This window comes from Cetorhinus maximus, chromosome 14 (assembly GCF_964194155.1).
Source record: "Cetorhinus maximus chromosome 14, sCetMax3.hap1.1, whole genome shotgun sequence".
NCBI classification, from domain to species: Eukaryota; Metazoa; Chordata; class Chondrichthyes; order Lamniformes; family Cetorhinidae; genus Cetorhinus; species Cetorhinus maximus.
This window is the reverse complement of record NC_135892.1, coordinates 4,348,915-4,365,184: the sequence shown is the minus strand read 5'-3', so window position 1 is coordinate 4,365,184 and position 16,270 is coordinate 4,348,915.

Genomic DNA, 16,270 nt, shown 5'->3' with positions numbered 1-16,270 from the left:
GACAACACAGAAATAGTGAGTGCATGGAATAACTTTCAGGGAAAAGAAAGCTTATTGGATTTAATAGACAAGTTAATTGTAAGTAGCCCTTTGATACAGTAACAACCAGGTTGAAGATGTGTCATTCACAGAAATGTGTAGGTGCCAGGAATATTGTCGAATCCAGATTGTATATCATATGATTGGGCAAATATTCATGAGCGTGATGTTACTTTGAAGCATGAAGAATCTAAAACAAAGATTGTAAGCATAATAAACAAACATAAACCCTGACAAGCTTACAAGGAAATTATAGGATGATAGGAATAACTTTCCATCTTTTGTTCTCCTGGGATAGAAAACCATGGGCCCACAAATTGGGTACGTACCTGAATTCCTGATATGAGTTCCTGGCGCACAGCATTCTGGGTCAGATGCTAAAAGATGAAATTTTTCACTTTAGAAATTATAGCACAGATGGGAGCCATTCAGATCTTTGCATTTGGTAAGTACCAGCTGGAGAAATCTATGCTGATCCAATGTCTCCCGCCTTACCTTATATCATTTAATATCCTTCCTTTTCAAAGCTGTTTCACTCTCATTTTAAATGAGATGATGGTGATGGCCTGAATAGCCACAGGTGGCTGCTCCTTCCAAATTCTAATACCTTTTCTATGAAAAAAATATCCTTTGAACTTCCCATGTTATTCTTCTACTGATAGTCCTAAATTCATCGCTCTCATTATTAAATCACTAACACAGTCAAAGTCTTTCACATCTCTCTGCATTGGGCTATATCTGCCATCCATCTGCCTATTTGGTTGACAATGCTGCTCTGTAATCTGCTGCATTCTTCCTCAACACTTTGCAAGCTTTCTAATTTTCCATCATCAGTAAGTTCTGATATAGTTTTTTTTGTGCTTCTTTTGTTTTTACATAAATAGCAATCAAAACAAGCTGCCAAGATCCCATCAAACCAAAAAAAAGAATCCATTTACCCCTATTGCTTTCTTTATGTCACCTAAACTTTAAGGACCAGCAATCAGTCTACTCAACAATATTATGAATGGGCAGTGTCAGTGACACATGCTATTCTCATTTGTATCTCAAAACTGTAATGAAGGTCCTTTCTATGTCATAAAATCCTGATTAACATTTCAAAAGTGATCTCCCACCTGAAACAGGATGACACTCAGGTCAGAACCTTTCCTAAAATGGTGCTCGGTAGACCTGAAGTGTGTGATTTTTGTGATCGAGAGGATATGGGGTTGGACGTTTAGTCTGAGGTTGCCACCAGTCTCATTCAGGACTGAAGAAATAGGCAAAGAAAGTAAGGGAATTGATAGCAAGAATACAGAGCTAGTGTTAGGGGAAAAAGGTAATGACTTTGGTATTACCTATGTTTATGTGGACAGATGTGCAGATTCTCCAAGTCTGACAACACAGCAGCAGTGGAGGAGTTGAGCAAAGTGTTGAGAGGCAGACCTGTCAACAGCGCATACGGGGAAGCTGACCCCATGTCTGCAGATGCTGTTGGCGTGGGGAAACAAAAGGAAGTGGAGAGGGCCATGAATGGATCCTTAGGCCTCTGAAGGTAATGATGCAGGGACAATGAGAGATGCTATTCCTGGAAATGCACTGGATAGTTATGAGTGGAATCAAGTGAGGTCAGTAACCTTGCACTGGAAAATGCGGAAAAGCAATAGAGATGGATGTATGATCAACCATTCTGAAGGCTGCACAGAGGTTGAAGAGAACAAGGAAGGATCATACATCATGGTTACAGCCACAGAAAGTACTAATTGTGGCTTTGGTAAAAGCCATTTCCATACAATGGCAGGGGTAGAAACCTGAAGAGAAAGACTCGAACATGGAGTTCCAGGAAAGTTAGGTACAGATTTTGGAGGTGATAACACATTGAAGGACTTAGCAGAGCAAAGGAAGGTAAGTGATGAGGTAATAGTTTGCAAGGCAGAGGAGTTGAGACATGCAGGGCAAATTTAGGATTTCTTTTGTATGGACGACTATTTAAGCCCAGAATCCCTGCCAGAAGCAGAGCTGAAAGCAGCATTCATGGTACTTTAAAAAGGGAAGTTGATAAATATTTGAAAAATAAATATTAGAATTTGTGGAGAGGGAATATGACTAAGCCCTAGCCAAACTGGAGTTAATGTGAATCATGAGAAAACTCTTGTTTGGTTGGAGTCATACCTAGCACAAAGGAAGATGGTTGTGGTTGTTGGAGGTCAATCATCTCAGTCCCAGGACATCACTGCAGGAGTTCCTCAGGACAGTGTCCTAGGCCCAACCATCTTCAGCTGCTTCATCAATGACTTTCCCTCCATCATAAGGTCAGAGTAGGGATGTTCGTTGATGATTGCATAATGTTCAGCACCATTCATGACTCCTCAGGTACTGAAGCAGAGCATGTCCAAAAGCAAAAAGACCTGGACAACATTCAGGCTTGTGCTGATACGTGGCAAGTAACAATCACGCCACACAAGTGCCAGGCAATGACCATTTCCAACAAGAGAGAACCTAACGATCACCCCTTGACATTCAATGGCATTACCATCACTGAATGCCCAATATCAACATCCTGAGGGTTACCATTGACCAGAAACTGAACTGCAACAGCCATGTAAATGCTGTGGCTACAAGAGCAGATCAGAGGCCGGGAATTCTGTGGCTAGTAACTCACCTCCTGACTCTCCAAATCCTGTCTGCCATCTACAAGGCACAAGCCAGAGGTGTGATGGAATACTCCCCACTTGCCTGGATGAATGCAGCTCCAACAACACAAGAAGCGTGACACCATCCAGGGACAAAGCAACCCGCTTGATTGGCACCCCATCCACCAACTTAAAAATTTAGCCCCTCCACCACTAATGCACAGTGTCAGCAGTGTGCACCAGCTTCAAGATGCACTGCGGCAATTCACTAAGGATCCTTTGATAGCACCTTCCAAACCCGCAACGTCTATCATCCAGAAGGACAAGGGCAGCAGATGTATGGGAACACCACCACCTGGAAGTTCCCCTCCAAGCCACACACCATCTTGACTTGGAAATATATCAATATTCCTTCACTGTCACTGGGCCAAAATGCTGGAACTTCCTCCTTAACAGCACTGCAGTTGTACCTACACCACATGGACTGCAGCGGTTCAAGAAGGCGGCTCATCCCCATCTTCTCAAGGCCAGTTATGGATGGGCAATAAATGCTGGCCCAGCCAATGACCCCACATCCTGTGAAAGAATTTTTAAAAACGTTTCTAGCTGTTCAGGAGATTTTACAGGTGCAAGAGGTCAAAGTAGCCTCCTTTTGTGCCATAGAATTTTAAGATTATATTCTGACAGAGCAAAGCTTTCTGATTTGATGTATCTAGACTTCCAAAACACATATGGCAGCTAAGCTCATTCTTGTGTGGAATCAAAGTAAACCTCAGGAGTAGATAAGAAATCGGCCCTGAGCCAGAAGACCTTCCTCTTTAACTGGTAGCAGCAGTTATGTGATCGTGAGTTGGGGGGCGGTGGTGGGGAATATGAAGTAGGGTGCTTCAGGGATTGATTTCAGAGACCACTATTGTTTCTAATTCACATGAAAGATTTGGATTCTGAAATAAAATGCAAATAGGTCAAGCCTGCAGATACCATCTTAGATGGAGTGGTTGATTCTGAGGAGACACGTGAGAAATAGAAAATATAAAGAGCATTCATATTTTAATGAGCTTTGCGATGTAGTTAAAATTAACATTACATGCCTGTAGCACATGGACTAACAATCTCAGTCAGGCTGTCAGCGATGCAAAGTGGATATGAAATATTTCATCCACAAAAGATGATAAAGAGCAGGAAATCTACCCAGATCATTGTTGCATCCCTCCTGGCAGTCATTTACATAGGGTCATTAGAAGAGAAATGATAATGAGTTGATTTCTCTCTCTCTCTCTCTCTCTCTGTTAAAAGATGATATCTCTTATGAAAAGCACCAGGAGAGAAAGAAAACAAAACAGGAAGAAGTTAAAATAAATTAATGATTTAATATATGTTCAAATGAGCAATCACTCTTTCCGTCTGCAGCTACCAAGGATGCAGCACACTCAAGGAAGGGGCTTTAATCTCAGCTGGAGTTTGCATCAGCTAACATGAACAGTCAAAAGCCAAGTAATCATGCAGTTGTTAATCAGGGAACTTTATTTCCAAATGACTTTTCTTTCCCGAGCGTATGAATCTGTTCTTTTTCCTCCTTTTTTACCTCTCTCTCTATCTCTCACTAGGCCTTCCACCTCAAACAATCAAGAGGGAGTCTGATTTGTATCCTCTGTCAGCTACAGCTGCTAAAGTGGTGAGTGACAGCAGTGTGGTGACAACTCTTCCTTGTTACATGATGGGAGACCAGGGGGCAAGAGACAGGGAATTAAACCTCTGTTTCTCTATACCTTAATGAACGCTGCAATGTGCATTGCTATGGGAGTTATTCTTTCAGTCAAATTGTTTCCTTCAATTTTACCTCCACTTTATCCTGACCTGCCTCTTTGATTACCTATTGCTTTCCTCTACATTATATGAGCCTTCTCTCCTTGCATTTTTGTGTTGGACCTCTGCTCTCAGTGGATATTATATGCACTCATCACATTCCTTGAGGTTACTGCCAATTCATTATTACATGAAGTCACGCCAAATAAAGAAGAAAGAATTTGGAGAAGATTCTGGACCAAAATCCAGTACATTGTTTTAAATATACAAAGGTCCCCATACTTCCACTTTACTTACATAACAACTGTCACTTCAAAAAAGGAATTAATTATTTAAAAGCAATTAAACTCTGTTTGATGACACAATGGGGTATTATATAAATGAAAATATGTTCTCCTTATCAAATTGTTTTTTTAAACATGGTCTCAAATGTTACAAAACATAATGAGCTAGAAATTAGCCCCTACCAGGTTCCGGGTCCAAAATTGGCGCCACCAATCAAATTCTTCAGTGTCATATTCTGCTTCAGGAGTGCGCCAAATGTCATTTTGGTTTAGATGCTTGAAAGGCATTCCTGGCAACCACCTGAAACCAATGCAGACATTATTTAAATATGTTATTCAGGGTCCTGTGCCTGAACTGCGGGTCTATTGCAATATTAGCGTTCGTGTCCAATCTCACTTCATTAACCCATCAGCAAATCATGGTGGGAACAGTTGACAAGCAGTTTTTACAATTTAAAAGGAACCTCATGCCCATCAAACTCTCCATCTCTGGTCAGTCAGTTTAGGTTTTTAAGATGCTTTTGGGCCAATCTTTTAACTGTTTCTGTGATGTGATTGTATGTGAGATGCTTCTGCAATGTGCACTTTTGGAGATTAGGAATTGTTTCCCAGGATTTGCTTATTCTCAGTTGCTGAACATGGGAATATTACTGAGCTTATCCTTGAGACTACTAATTCAGGAGGATGGTCAGCAAAGACAGCAGCAAAACCTACAAACAGGCTTCAAGAAGAGGCTGAAGAAGGCATTACTATATGGAGCTATTCAAAAACAGAGTGTCATAGCTGGACCTCAAAGAGGAACAGTGTGTAAGGTGGCTGTGTTTCAACAGGGTGACAATACTGTGCTACCTATTTGGCAAAGAATTGGAACCCAATACAAGGGCTTCACTGCATTGCTAAGAATAGTGAAGGTTACAGTGCCTCTAAATGTTTGTGCTTCTGTTCTCTTCTGATCTGTTTCAGGCAATATTAGCAATATCAGTCGGTTTTCTGTGTACATAGCTATCTGGCAGGTCATTACTGTACTGTTTATGAGGTGACAAGAATCCGTTAGCTTCCTCATGGAGGCTGACAAGCAGGGTGAAAGAACATTGGAATTTGCCTGCATTGGTTGAATCTTCTGAGTGCGGGGCTTCATGGATTCTATGCATGTAGGCCTGCTGACGTCAGGCGTGCTTGGCGGCGTGAGCGGACAATATGACGAGAAGGCCAAAAATCGGCTTCATGATGTTGCGAAACTAGTTTGTGATTGTCTGCTCAGCCCGTCGATGGCGGGCTGCATTTCCCGCCGTTAGGCATCAGGAACCTCATTGTAATACATCCGCATATCGTTAGCCCACCAGAATCATCCCCCTACGCTGGATCGTCCGCGCACGTCAGCTTCACTGCACGCCGATGTGTTTCACAACAGCTTATATAAGGCGTGCACTTGGGAAGCTACACTTCAATCGGGACTTCGAGGTTTGTTTGCCGACCTTGCTTCGGGCAGCACTCGCAGTCATCAGCCCCAGGCTTCACAGGCAGCACCACATCACTTTTAGGGGGGCTCATGGGTAGGTCTTTACCTACCAGAACTGCCGTAAGGCATGGGAGACGTTTCAATGGCTGCAAGGCTAGGGCTTGCTTGGGGAAGAGGGAGAAGTGGCCTCGGGCAACAGAAGAGGCTGCAGGACCAGGCTGTACAGGAGAAGGAGTGTATCCCAGGGTGTGTGTGCGGGCACATGTTGATCTGTACAAATGGCCTCAAGATGGTGAGGGCTGAAAAGGAAGTCTCCAGTGGAGATGAGGCCAGATGGACATGTGAGGGTATGTGTGTGAGAGAGTGAGTGGTGATGTCCCTTGAGCTGGCAGTGAGTGAGATGCCAGTGAATGTGTGATGGGCTTGTGAGTGTGCGAGTTTAGAGTGATGAGTTGGTTGCCTTAACCTGGGGGCATGGATGAGATCATTCATCCTCTTTCTGCATTGGATGGCCAACCTCTTCTGTTCAGCATTGGCACTGATCACCACTGCCATCGCCTACCAAGCCAGAGTAGAAGTGTTTCTACCCCTCCTCCGGCCAGAGCAGGGGTAGAGGACATCATGGCGGCCTCCATAGCATCCAAAAGGTGCTTGAGGGATGCGTCACTAAACCTGGGGGCTGCAGTCTTCTTGCTTTTTGGAGCCATGTCTTCTTTGCAGTAGTCCTGGGCTGGAAGCACTGAGAGGTGTGCGCGCAGTTGTACTTTAAATGTGGCACCCAGCGTGGTGAAGCAGCGTGGCGATGGTGTGGTGGGTTTGGGACGATACGGCTTGAGAAGCCACCATTGTGGCCGATGGGTAAAATATCATTTTTCACGCCCACTACCGCACTTTAGTGCAAATCTGGGACAATTCCACCCATAGAGTCATAGAATCATAGAGATAATATGACACAGAGTCCATTCAGCCATCGTGTTCATGCTGCTCCCTGTAGGACAAATCAGTCAATCCCATTCCCTCATTCCATCTCCATAGCTGTCAAGTGTCTGTAGAATTTCCTTTTGAAAATATTGATCATCTTTGCTTCCCCCCACTTTTGTAGGCAGCAAGTTCCAGGTCATTAATACTCACTGCATAAGAATGTTCTTCCTCAAACCCTGCTCCCTATCTCTTGCCCAAAATGTTAAATCTGTGCCTCCTAGTCCCTGTGCCATCAGCCAATGGGAACAGCTTCTCTTGAGGTGAAAGTCTGTGCTCAGCTGCAGACTGTGAGGACTTGGCTTTTGTTAGGGAAGTCTGGCCAATCAGGGCACTAGTTGCGAAGCTGGTGGGTGGCCAATGCCTGAACCTATCGGGTGGCGGGGTCTCGCCTCCCACCATCCAAAGAAACTCCGAGTGCCCTGCAGCCATTTCACGCTCGACTGGGCATTTAAGTAGTTGCAGGCAGGACTTGCGCCCCTCACTCGGGAGGAAGTCCCTCCTTGGAGAGCTGCCGGCCAATCTGATTGGCAGGCAGCTCCTCAGTCCCTGCAGTGACATGAAATGCAATGAACAAAAAAGGTAGTTCAGGAGGATGCTGGAGCTGAAGCCTGGGGAGCGGAGGCTCACGTTAGTTCAATGGATCCCAGGACAGTGAGGGTAGGGAAGGCCTGGAGGCAAAGGGGAGGGTGGGGGTGGACATGAAGGGGGTGATCAGGGTTACAGGGGAGATGACGGGGGTGGGTAGGGAGGTCTGGAGGCCACTGGATTTTAAGGGGTTTGCCCAGCTTCAGAAGGGGGCTTCTGATGGGGACACCCCCCTACTTCGCTGTAGATTTTTGTAACCTTGTTTATTTTTGGCCTTCCCCACGCCAGCTCAGTCCTCCCGCCAGCCTAAAAATTGAGGCTGGGCGGGAAACGGCCCTTACGTGGCCAATAATTGGCCACTTAATGGCTTTGACCGTGACAAGGGCGGGCTTTCCGTCCCAGGCCTTGCCATCACTGTATGGTCTGGGCGGGCAGGAATCCAGAGAGAATCCCATCCCTTCGATTTCACACTGCCCCCCACCAAATTAAAAACCTGCTGGCGAGGGAGTGTAAAATTCTGGCCCACGTGTGCTCTGCCTGAGATAGAACTGCATGTGCCTCTGCCACGAAGCCAAGGCCGCTCTGGGGGCTGAGCAGCCTCACCAGTCTGCACTCGAACACAGTACAGATATACTGGGATGCTCTTGAAAACCTCTGCCCAAGCTTTTTTTCAGGTTTTGTAAGCTAGAGAAGATGCTGGACCTCAGAGCCAAGCTGACAGTAGCACCCATCAAAACTATCAGAGCTGTCACTCGAATTGCCATTTCTGTGGAGCCCCCTGCAGTTCTCATAGAGTGGGCCATTATTGACTGTATTGTCTTGTTTCCATGTGCAAAGACAGCACATGTGCTGGACCTGGACCCCTCCAAGGTATCCAACATTGTGCAGAAGCTCGCTGGTGGGCAGACCAGTACACTTAGAATGCCTGTGTGAATTGTTATCAGTCTTCCTACCTATGGTAGCCCCCTCAATGTCTTCATCTGTATCCTCTGCAGCAGGGCTAGGTTGTGAGCTCTCCCACTGGTGAGCTGATTCTTGGGCTGTCCAGACCCACTGCCCTGCTCTGTGTGCACCTCTGTGTACAGACCTCCATAGTCCACTCTGAACTACGTACAGAGCCAGTCTCTGAGCTGGTATCAATAATGTACAGTCGAGAGACGCTTCCTATCCTGCAATGCCGCCCTATTCTCCTGTCCCAAGAGGGCTGTTCTGTCTTCTGGATCTGAAAGAGAAGAAAAGGAGAAGGGTTAGCATTTAATGGCGTTGGTAAGCACGGACAGATGCATGGCTTCTGAAAGCAATAACGATTTGTTTTGCGCTGTGTGTAAGGTTGAGACTTCTGCGAGAATCGAACAAGAGGAAGATGAATTAAAGCTCTGCTGGGCTGGTCCTCCAGCTTTGTCAGATGCCACATTACTGCTCATGATGTGCATAACATTTAAGTGGGAGTACCACATGGCTGCAGCATGTCCCTCCTCCTCCTCCCTTGAACATGTGAAAGATAGAAGGTGTGAGGAAGTAATATTGAGAAGTAATAAGTGTTGAGGTGGAGACCAGAAGGAGTTGGAGCGAAGTACATTGCAATGATTTGAGGAGGGTGCTGGTAATGGGGAAGGGAACAGTTGCAAGTGCTGGGGCAATAAGCACTGCAGGACAAAGCAGAGCATATTGAGAGATATGAGTTAAGGCTTACCTTAGCTATCCTTGTGGGGTCAGTGAACTTTTTCCAACATTGCAGCAATGTCTTGGGGGCTATATCTATGACCCTGGCCCATTCTGCCATCACTGCCCACATACCAGGCAGCTTGTCTTGATATTATCCTACTGTTTGGTGCATAGGAGATACTCCTCCTCCTTCTGAGGTCCTCCACCAAAACCTCCAATGAAATATTAGAAAAACAGGGGGCCCTAGTAATTTCTCCTGCGCCTGCCAATGCCCATAATCCTCAGTATTAGTTGCTGTCAGCTAAAGTCCACCTCCCCTTCAAGAGCTGTAGGCTGTCAAAAGATGACATGAGCAGTGTGTGATATTTAGGAAGCTGCCAGTAAACAGGAGAAATAGTATGGGCACCAGTACAGGTTGTGGTTGTTGGAGGCAAATCATTTTAGCCCAGGATATCGCTGCAGGAGATTCTAGGGGTTGTGTCCTAGGCCCAACCATCCTTAAATGCATCATCAATGACTTTCCCTCCATCATAAGGTCAGAAGTGGTGATATTCACTGATTGTACAGTGTTCAGTACAACTCCTCAGATACTGAACTAGTTTGTGCCCACATGCAGCAAGGCCTGGGCAACATTCAGGTTTGGAATAATATTTACATCACACAAGTGTCAGGCAATGACCATCGCCAACAAGAGAAATTCTAACCCTCTCCCCTTGACATTCAATGGCATTACCATCACTAAATCCCCCACTATCAACATCCTAGGAGTTACCATTGACCAGAAACTGAACTGAACCAACTATATAAATATTATGGCTACAAGAGCAGGTCAGAGGCTGAAAATTCTGTGGCGAGTAACTTACCTCCTGACTCCCCAAAGCTTGTTCACCATCTACAGGGCACAAGTCAGGAGTGTGATGGATTACACTCCACTTGCCTGAATGAGTGCAGCTTCAACAACATTCAAAAAGCTCGACATCATCCAGGACAAAGCAGCCCACCTGATTGGTATCCCATCCACCACCTTAAGCAGTCACTCCCTCCACCACAGTGGCAGCAGTGTGTAACGTTTACAAGATGCACTGCGGAAAGTCACCAAAGCTCTACCACCTAGAAGGACAAGGGCAGCAGATGCATGGGAACACCACCATCTGCAAGTTCCCCTCCAAGCCACACACCATCCTGACTTGAAACTATATCGCCGTTCCTTCACTGTCGCTGGTTCAAAATCTTGGAACTCCTTTCCTAACAGCACTGTGTGTGTACCTAGAACACATGGACTGCAGCAGTTCAAGAAGGCACCTTCTCAAGAGCGACTAGGAACATAGGAACAAAAGAGCAGGAGTAGGCCATTCAGCCCTTTGAGCCTGCTCCACCATTCAATAAGACCATGGCTGATCTGGTTGTGGTCTCAGCTCCACTTTCCTGTCTGCCCCCCATAACCTTTGACTCTCTTGCCTAACAAAAATCTGTCTGACTCAGACTTGAATAAATTCAAAGGCCCAACCTCCACTGCTTTCTGGGGAAGAGAATTCCACACACCAATCGCCCTTTGGGAAAAAAAGATTCTCCTCATCTCTGTCTTAAAAGGGAAACCTCTTATTTTTAAATGATGTCCCCTAGTTCTAGTTTTCTGCTCAAGAGGAAACATCCTCTGCGTATCCACCTTATCAAGTCCCCTCAGGATCTTATCTGTTTCAATTAGATCATCTCTCATTCTTCTAAACTATGGGCCTAAACCTGTTCAATCTTTCTTCATAAGACAACTCCTTCATCCCAGGAATGAGTCCAGTGAACCTTCTCTGAACTGCTTCTAAAGCAATTATATATATTTTTTTAAATAAGGAGACTAAAACTGCACACAGTTGATGTGATCTCACCAAGGCCCTGTACAGCTGCAGTAAAACTCTCCTACTTATATATTCCATTCTCCTTGCAATAAACACCAACATTCCATTTGCCTTCCTCATCACTTGCTGTACCTGCTTGCTAACATTTTGTGATTCATGCACCAGGACACCCAGATCCCTCTATACATCCGAGTTCTGCAGTCTCTCTCCATTTAAATAGTATGCTGCTTTTCTATTCTCTCTGCTAAAGTGAGCAAGTTCACATTTACCCACACATTGTGACATCAATTATTTAGTAGCTGCTTTTTTTGATAACTGTGGGAGATTTACTTAGTCACAAGAGGTTGACCAGACATTTCAATGAAGAGTACATTAAATATATATAATATTTAAATTAAAAAAGGATATATGTTCCCATACTTGATTACAGATTTTAAAAAAAATTTCAACCCTAGTCCATTTTCTCCCTGTAATCTCCCTTGGCAACAGAGTGATTCCAGCCAAGAGGGTAGCTTGGAGCCCTGTCTCTGCAGCTCTCTTAATGCTGCTCTGTGCTAAGGTCAAGAATGTGTGATAAAATTCCTCCCTCTAATTCCTCCTTTGAACCCCATTCCACAATTCCACCAAGGGGCACCCAGGCGCTGACTGGACATTCCCCACACAATGGTAACGCTGATATTTTTCCAGAACGGGTTTAAAACCTGCCAGATGAATATTGTAAAATCTTATCCGGTAAAATCACAGTTTACACTCGAAGCAGAAACTAAGCTTCTATTTCTGCCTGGAAATGCCTTCCCACAGTGACCAATTGATGCAAATAGTGCTGTATGAAGGGGCTTACACTTCATAATGGTTGGCGATGTATGAAAAATGTGACATAAAATTGACTTTGTTTGGGTGCCATATATATAGGATGTAGATAGGGTTGACGTTCACGTGATTCCAAGGTTCAAAAAGGTTTCAAAGAAACATCTATTGTAAACAAGGGAAAGAAAGTCACTGAGGAAGATAGGTGTTTCAGGAGTGACCTGCGTTGATGAAGGGTCACAGCTAGAACACTGACTATTTTATCTTCCCCCAGATGCTGGGAAAGCAGCCCGCACATTTCCGGAATTTTCTATTTTTGTTTTGCTCTGTTCTACCCCTTTGAGGTGTTAACTTACCCCACTTTGCACAGAGAGCAATAAATAAAACTAAAACAAAGAGCTGGTCGACTGACAGATATTTTAATTGACCTCAGTGAGCCTTGAGTAGATTACTGAATTTAATAATTCCTCCTGAGCTGTAAATTTCTATGATCCTGTGATCAATATATTCTCTGAAAATGCGAAGTTGGTTATTCATTGCCCTATTAATCAACCCTAAGTTCATTTCAGTATCATGGTGCAGTATAATTTGATTAGAACCAGATTTTTCCTCAACTTACGGTATAAACAATTTAAGCTACTGGTTCATATGACAGCAAATCACATTACTCCTTGAGTTGTTTCCGCCATAACAAAATGTAGGTGTCATTAAGATACATATCAGATCCAGTGCATTGATTCCCCAAAAGTTTCCCCTCAGAGCACAGAATCAGATCTCTATAACTACAGTGTGTCCGACCATCTGGTTGCGGTGAAAGACAGCAATGGTTTCTTTCACTATTCAATGCAGTCAAATCAATAAAGACAGGTGACAGAACAATTTCAAAATCATTTTGTAGTTAAAAAGTGCTGACTGTGAGCGAATGAAACTTATCAGGGTCCCTCGATGTAAATGATATCAGGATAAACATCTTTTATGCTCAGACCATACTGAAACTATTGCAGGACAACAGTAAGCTTTACGCTTTGGATGCTAACTTAATCTCAGGGACAATGAGAGTAATAAATCACAATACCCCAAGTGCTTAGAGAAACTAATTACAGTGCACACAGTATTAGAGCTTCTCATAAAATCTACTCTTGCAACAAATCTCTTCTCCCCTGTGATCCTATGCAAAACTCCACCTTAATTACCAGCGAACTCAATAAAGATTTTTTTATATTCCTTCTCCACGTTTATTGTCTATCCCATGTTGTCCTGAGAAGATGGTGATGAGGCTTCTTTTTGAACCAATGAGCAAATGTTTGGTACAATTCAGTGACTCGACAGAACACTTCAGAGGGCAATTAAGAGCCACCCAAATTGGTGACACTGAGTTACATACAGGCCTGACTGGATAAGGGAGGCAAATTTCCTTCCCAAAAGGACATTAGTGAGCCAGTTGACAATCTGATAGATTCATGATCATTTTTATTGGGTTCCAATTTCCAGATTCCAACTTCTGAAAAACTATTGGCACGGATTGTGAGGTCAGCATTGAATGAACGGCGCAAAAGGATTTTGCACACATTGGCTGGGGTTTTATCAACAGCGTGCCATTCCTGACATCGTAAGCAGAACTGTACACCACTTTGTTTTCTCTTTTTTGTCATTTCCCATGCGATCATGATTAAAATTCTAAGTGCCAGCGGCGTGCATACAAAACACGTTCAATGTCGCAGCAGGAAAGCTTTTCATTGGTGAAACTCACCATCACCCTGACAAAGCTGCGTCTACGGGTGGCTCATTAAAGAGCCTCCTGGTCAAACATGGAGGCTCTGCATCGTGGCCACTACTTTCCTGTCCAACTCCATTGCCATTAACATAAGCCTTAAGAGCACAAAGGTGGCACAGGTGTTTTTCAAAATTAAACTTCAGTTGTAAATGTTTCACGTTACATTGGTTTCACTTTATTCATGTGTGTATCGTCATTATTTGTTGAGGCAAGCTCAGTCAGAGAGCCAAATGTACTGGCATGCCTCATGACTGGCACACATTGATGGTTACACGGGAGTTAGGGACATTCCCTTTATCGTGGAAGACATGTTGTGTTTTTGGGTTCACTCTTTATTGGTTGATCAGTGTCCAGTGTTGTACTCGTCACCCTGTGGGACATGACTGAACTTGTAGGTGAAGCTGGTCCTCCCTTTTATCGATTGTAAAGGGCATTGTCCGAGGTCACTCTCAGCAGGGATAATTGAAATGCTGTAGGTGAACTCGAAGCCCTGTAAGGACTCTGCCAGCCAACTCCCTGAGATAGACAAACATTTGGACAGTACTGACACCGCCTTTAGGCCCCTCATTTTCTAACCTTGACTGACTGTTCCCACCACCACAACCCCCAGCACACCCAAGATGCTAGGTCCTTCCCACTTCACTCCTCCATGCCTCTGACCGCCCCACCAAACCCGACATCACTCCCCCTCCCCGCGGATCCTTCTTTCACTCCGCCATGCAGTCCCCGCCCCCCCTCCACCACTGACTCACCTTTGCTGGTCCCAAGCCTCCATGCAAAAGTCCATTTTTCTGCTCCCCTCCCCTCCCTGTGCCTTCGAGGAATACCGCTGACCTTACACAAAGCCAGCTGGTGCACGCCACCTTTAAATAATTGTGAACCGGGTGCCAGGACATTCTGTGCGCTGCTGATTTTATCTTGATGGTAGGACCTAGTTTTTAAAAGGTTTTATGCCGTTGAGGTTTATGGAATGCAAATGCATTACAAGTAGGAACCCGCCACAGACCAGCGTTATTCTTGACACACCGCGAATTTTATCTCTGCATCTCAACCCGCTGTCAAGAAATCTACCCATTCTACCTAATTAAGTCACCCTGCGCACCACACTTCCCACCATTGTGGGCTCCATGAAATCGCACCCCCTCCCATTACTGATTCATTATAAGGGATTTGTAGACAACACTAGGAATCCTACCCTTTGTCAATAAATATAAAAATACATTTTCTACTGACGATGATCTAAGCCATTATTGTCTGTTCCATACGTCTGCTTCCAAGTTTAAAATAACGAGTCAATTGGCAAATATTTGGGGAAGATGGGACTTGGTCTAGTTTCATGCCACCTTACCTTCATCACCTTTGATGACCCAGCTTTGACATTTTAAAATGAAATTTGTTGGAGGTAGTGAAGGAAACTATTTGGAGGTGGAGAGATGGTGAGGCATCCCTTCTGAGTTGGCTGACTTAAGAACCTACTGCCAAGCCCCCTGCTCAGCTAAAGACAACTGGAAAGGTTTTTAATTAGTTCACACAGATGCAGAATTTATAACAACAAATCTTACATGCAATTTCATTTTTCATTCATCAACAGTATCTTCCCGGGATTTCACAGTAGATAAATGCCAGTGCGAGTCAATATTCCTGTTAGGCTCCATTTTGGGAGTTGATGAACTGCACTATCACTTTACGTGGAATTACATAGAATTTACAGCACAGAAACCAGTCATTCAGTTCAACCGCTCTATGTTGTTTTATGCTCCACTCAAAGCTCATCCCATTCTATTTAACCCTACTAACATATCCATCTATTCCTTTCTCCCTAATGAGCCTATCTGGCTTCCCCTTAAATGCATTTGTGCTATTCACTTCGACCAATTTATGCGGTAGCAAGCTCTATATTTTAGCCATTCTCTGGGTAAAGCATTTTCTCCTGAATTCTCCATTAGATTTATTAGTGATTATCTCATACTATATTTATAGCCCTTGGTTTTGGCCTCTCCTATATATGGAGACATCTTCTCTATGTCTGCCTCACTAAATGTCTTACAATTAAAGATCACCCCTCAGCATTCTCTAATCTAGAGAAAAGAGCCCCAGTTTGCTCAGTCTTTCTTCATTATAGCCTTAAAACATAGGGCAGGATTTTAGCCCCGATATGAGAGCAAGAATGGAGGTGGGCAGGGCAGGCATGGAATTTCCCGATGCTATCCCCGCCACAGTCCCGAGTCCTAACCAATTTCCTGGAGGCAGGATCGCACATGGAATGACTACCTGCAGGTAGCTTGCTAAGTCAATTAAGGCTATTGATCAGAGATTGCCATACTTACCTCCACAAGGGTGCCAGCAGCTGTGGCTAATTTTAATTTCAAATATGTTACAAGAGCTGAGAGGAAACTTCAAGATAGAGG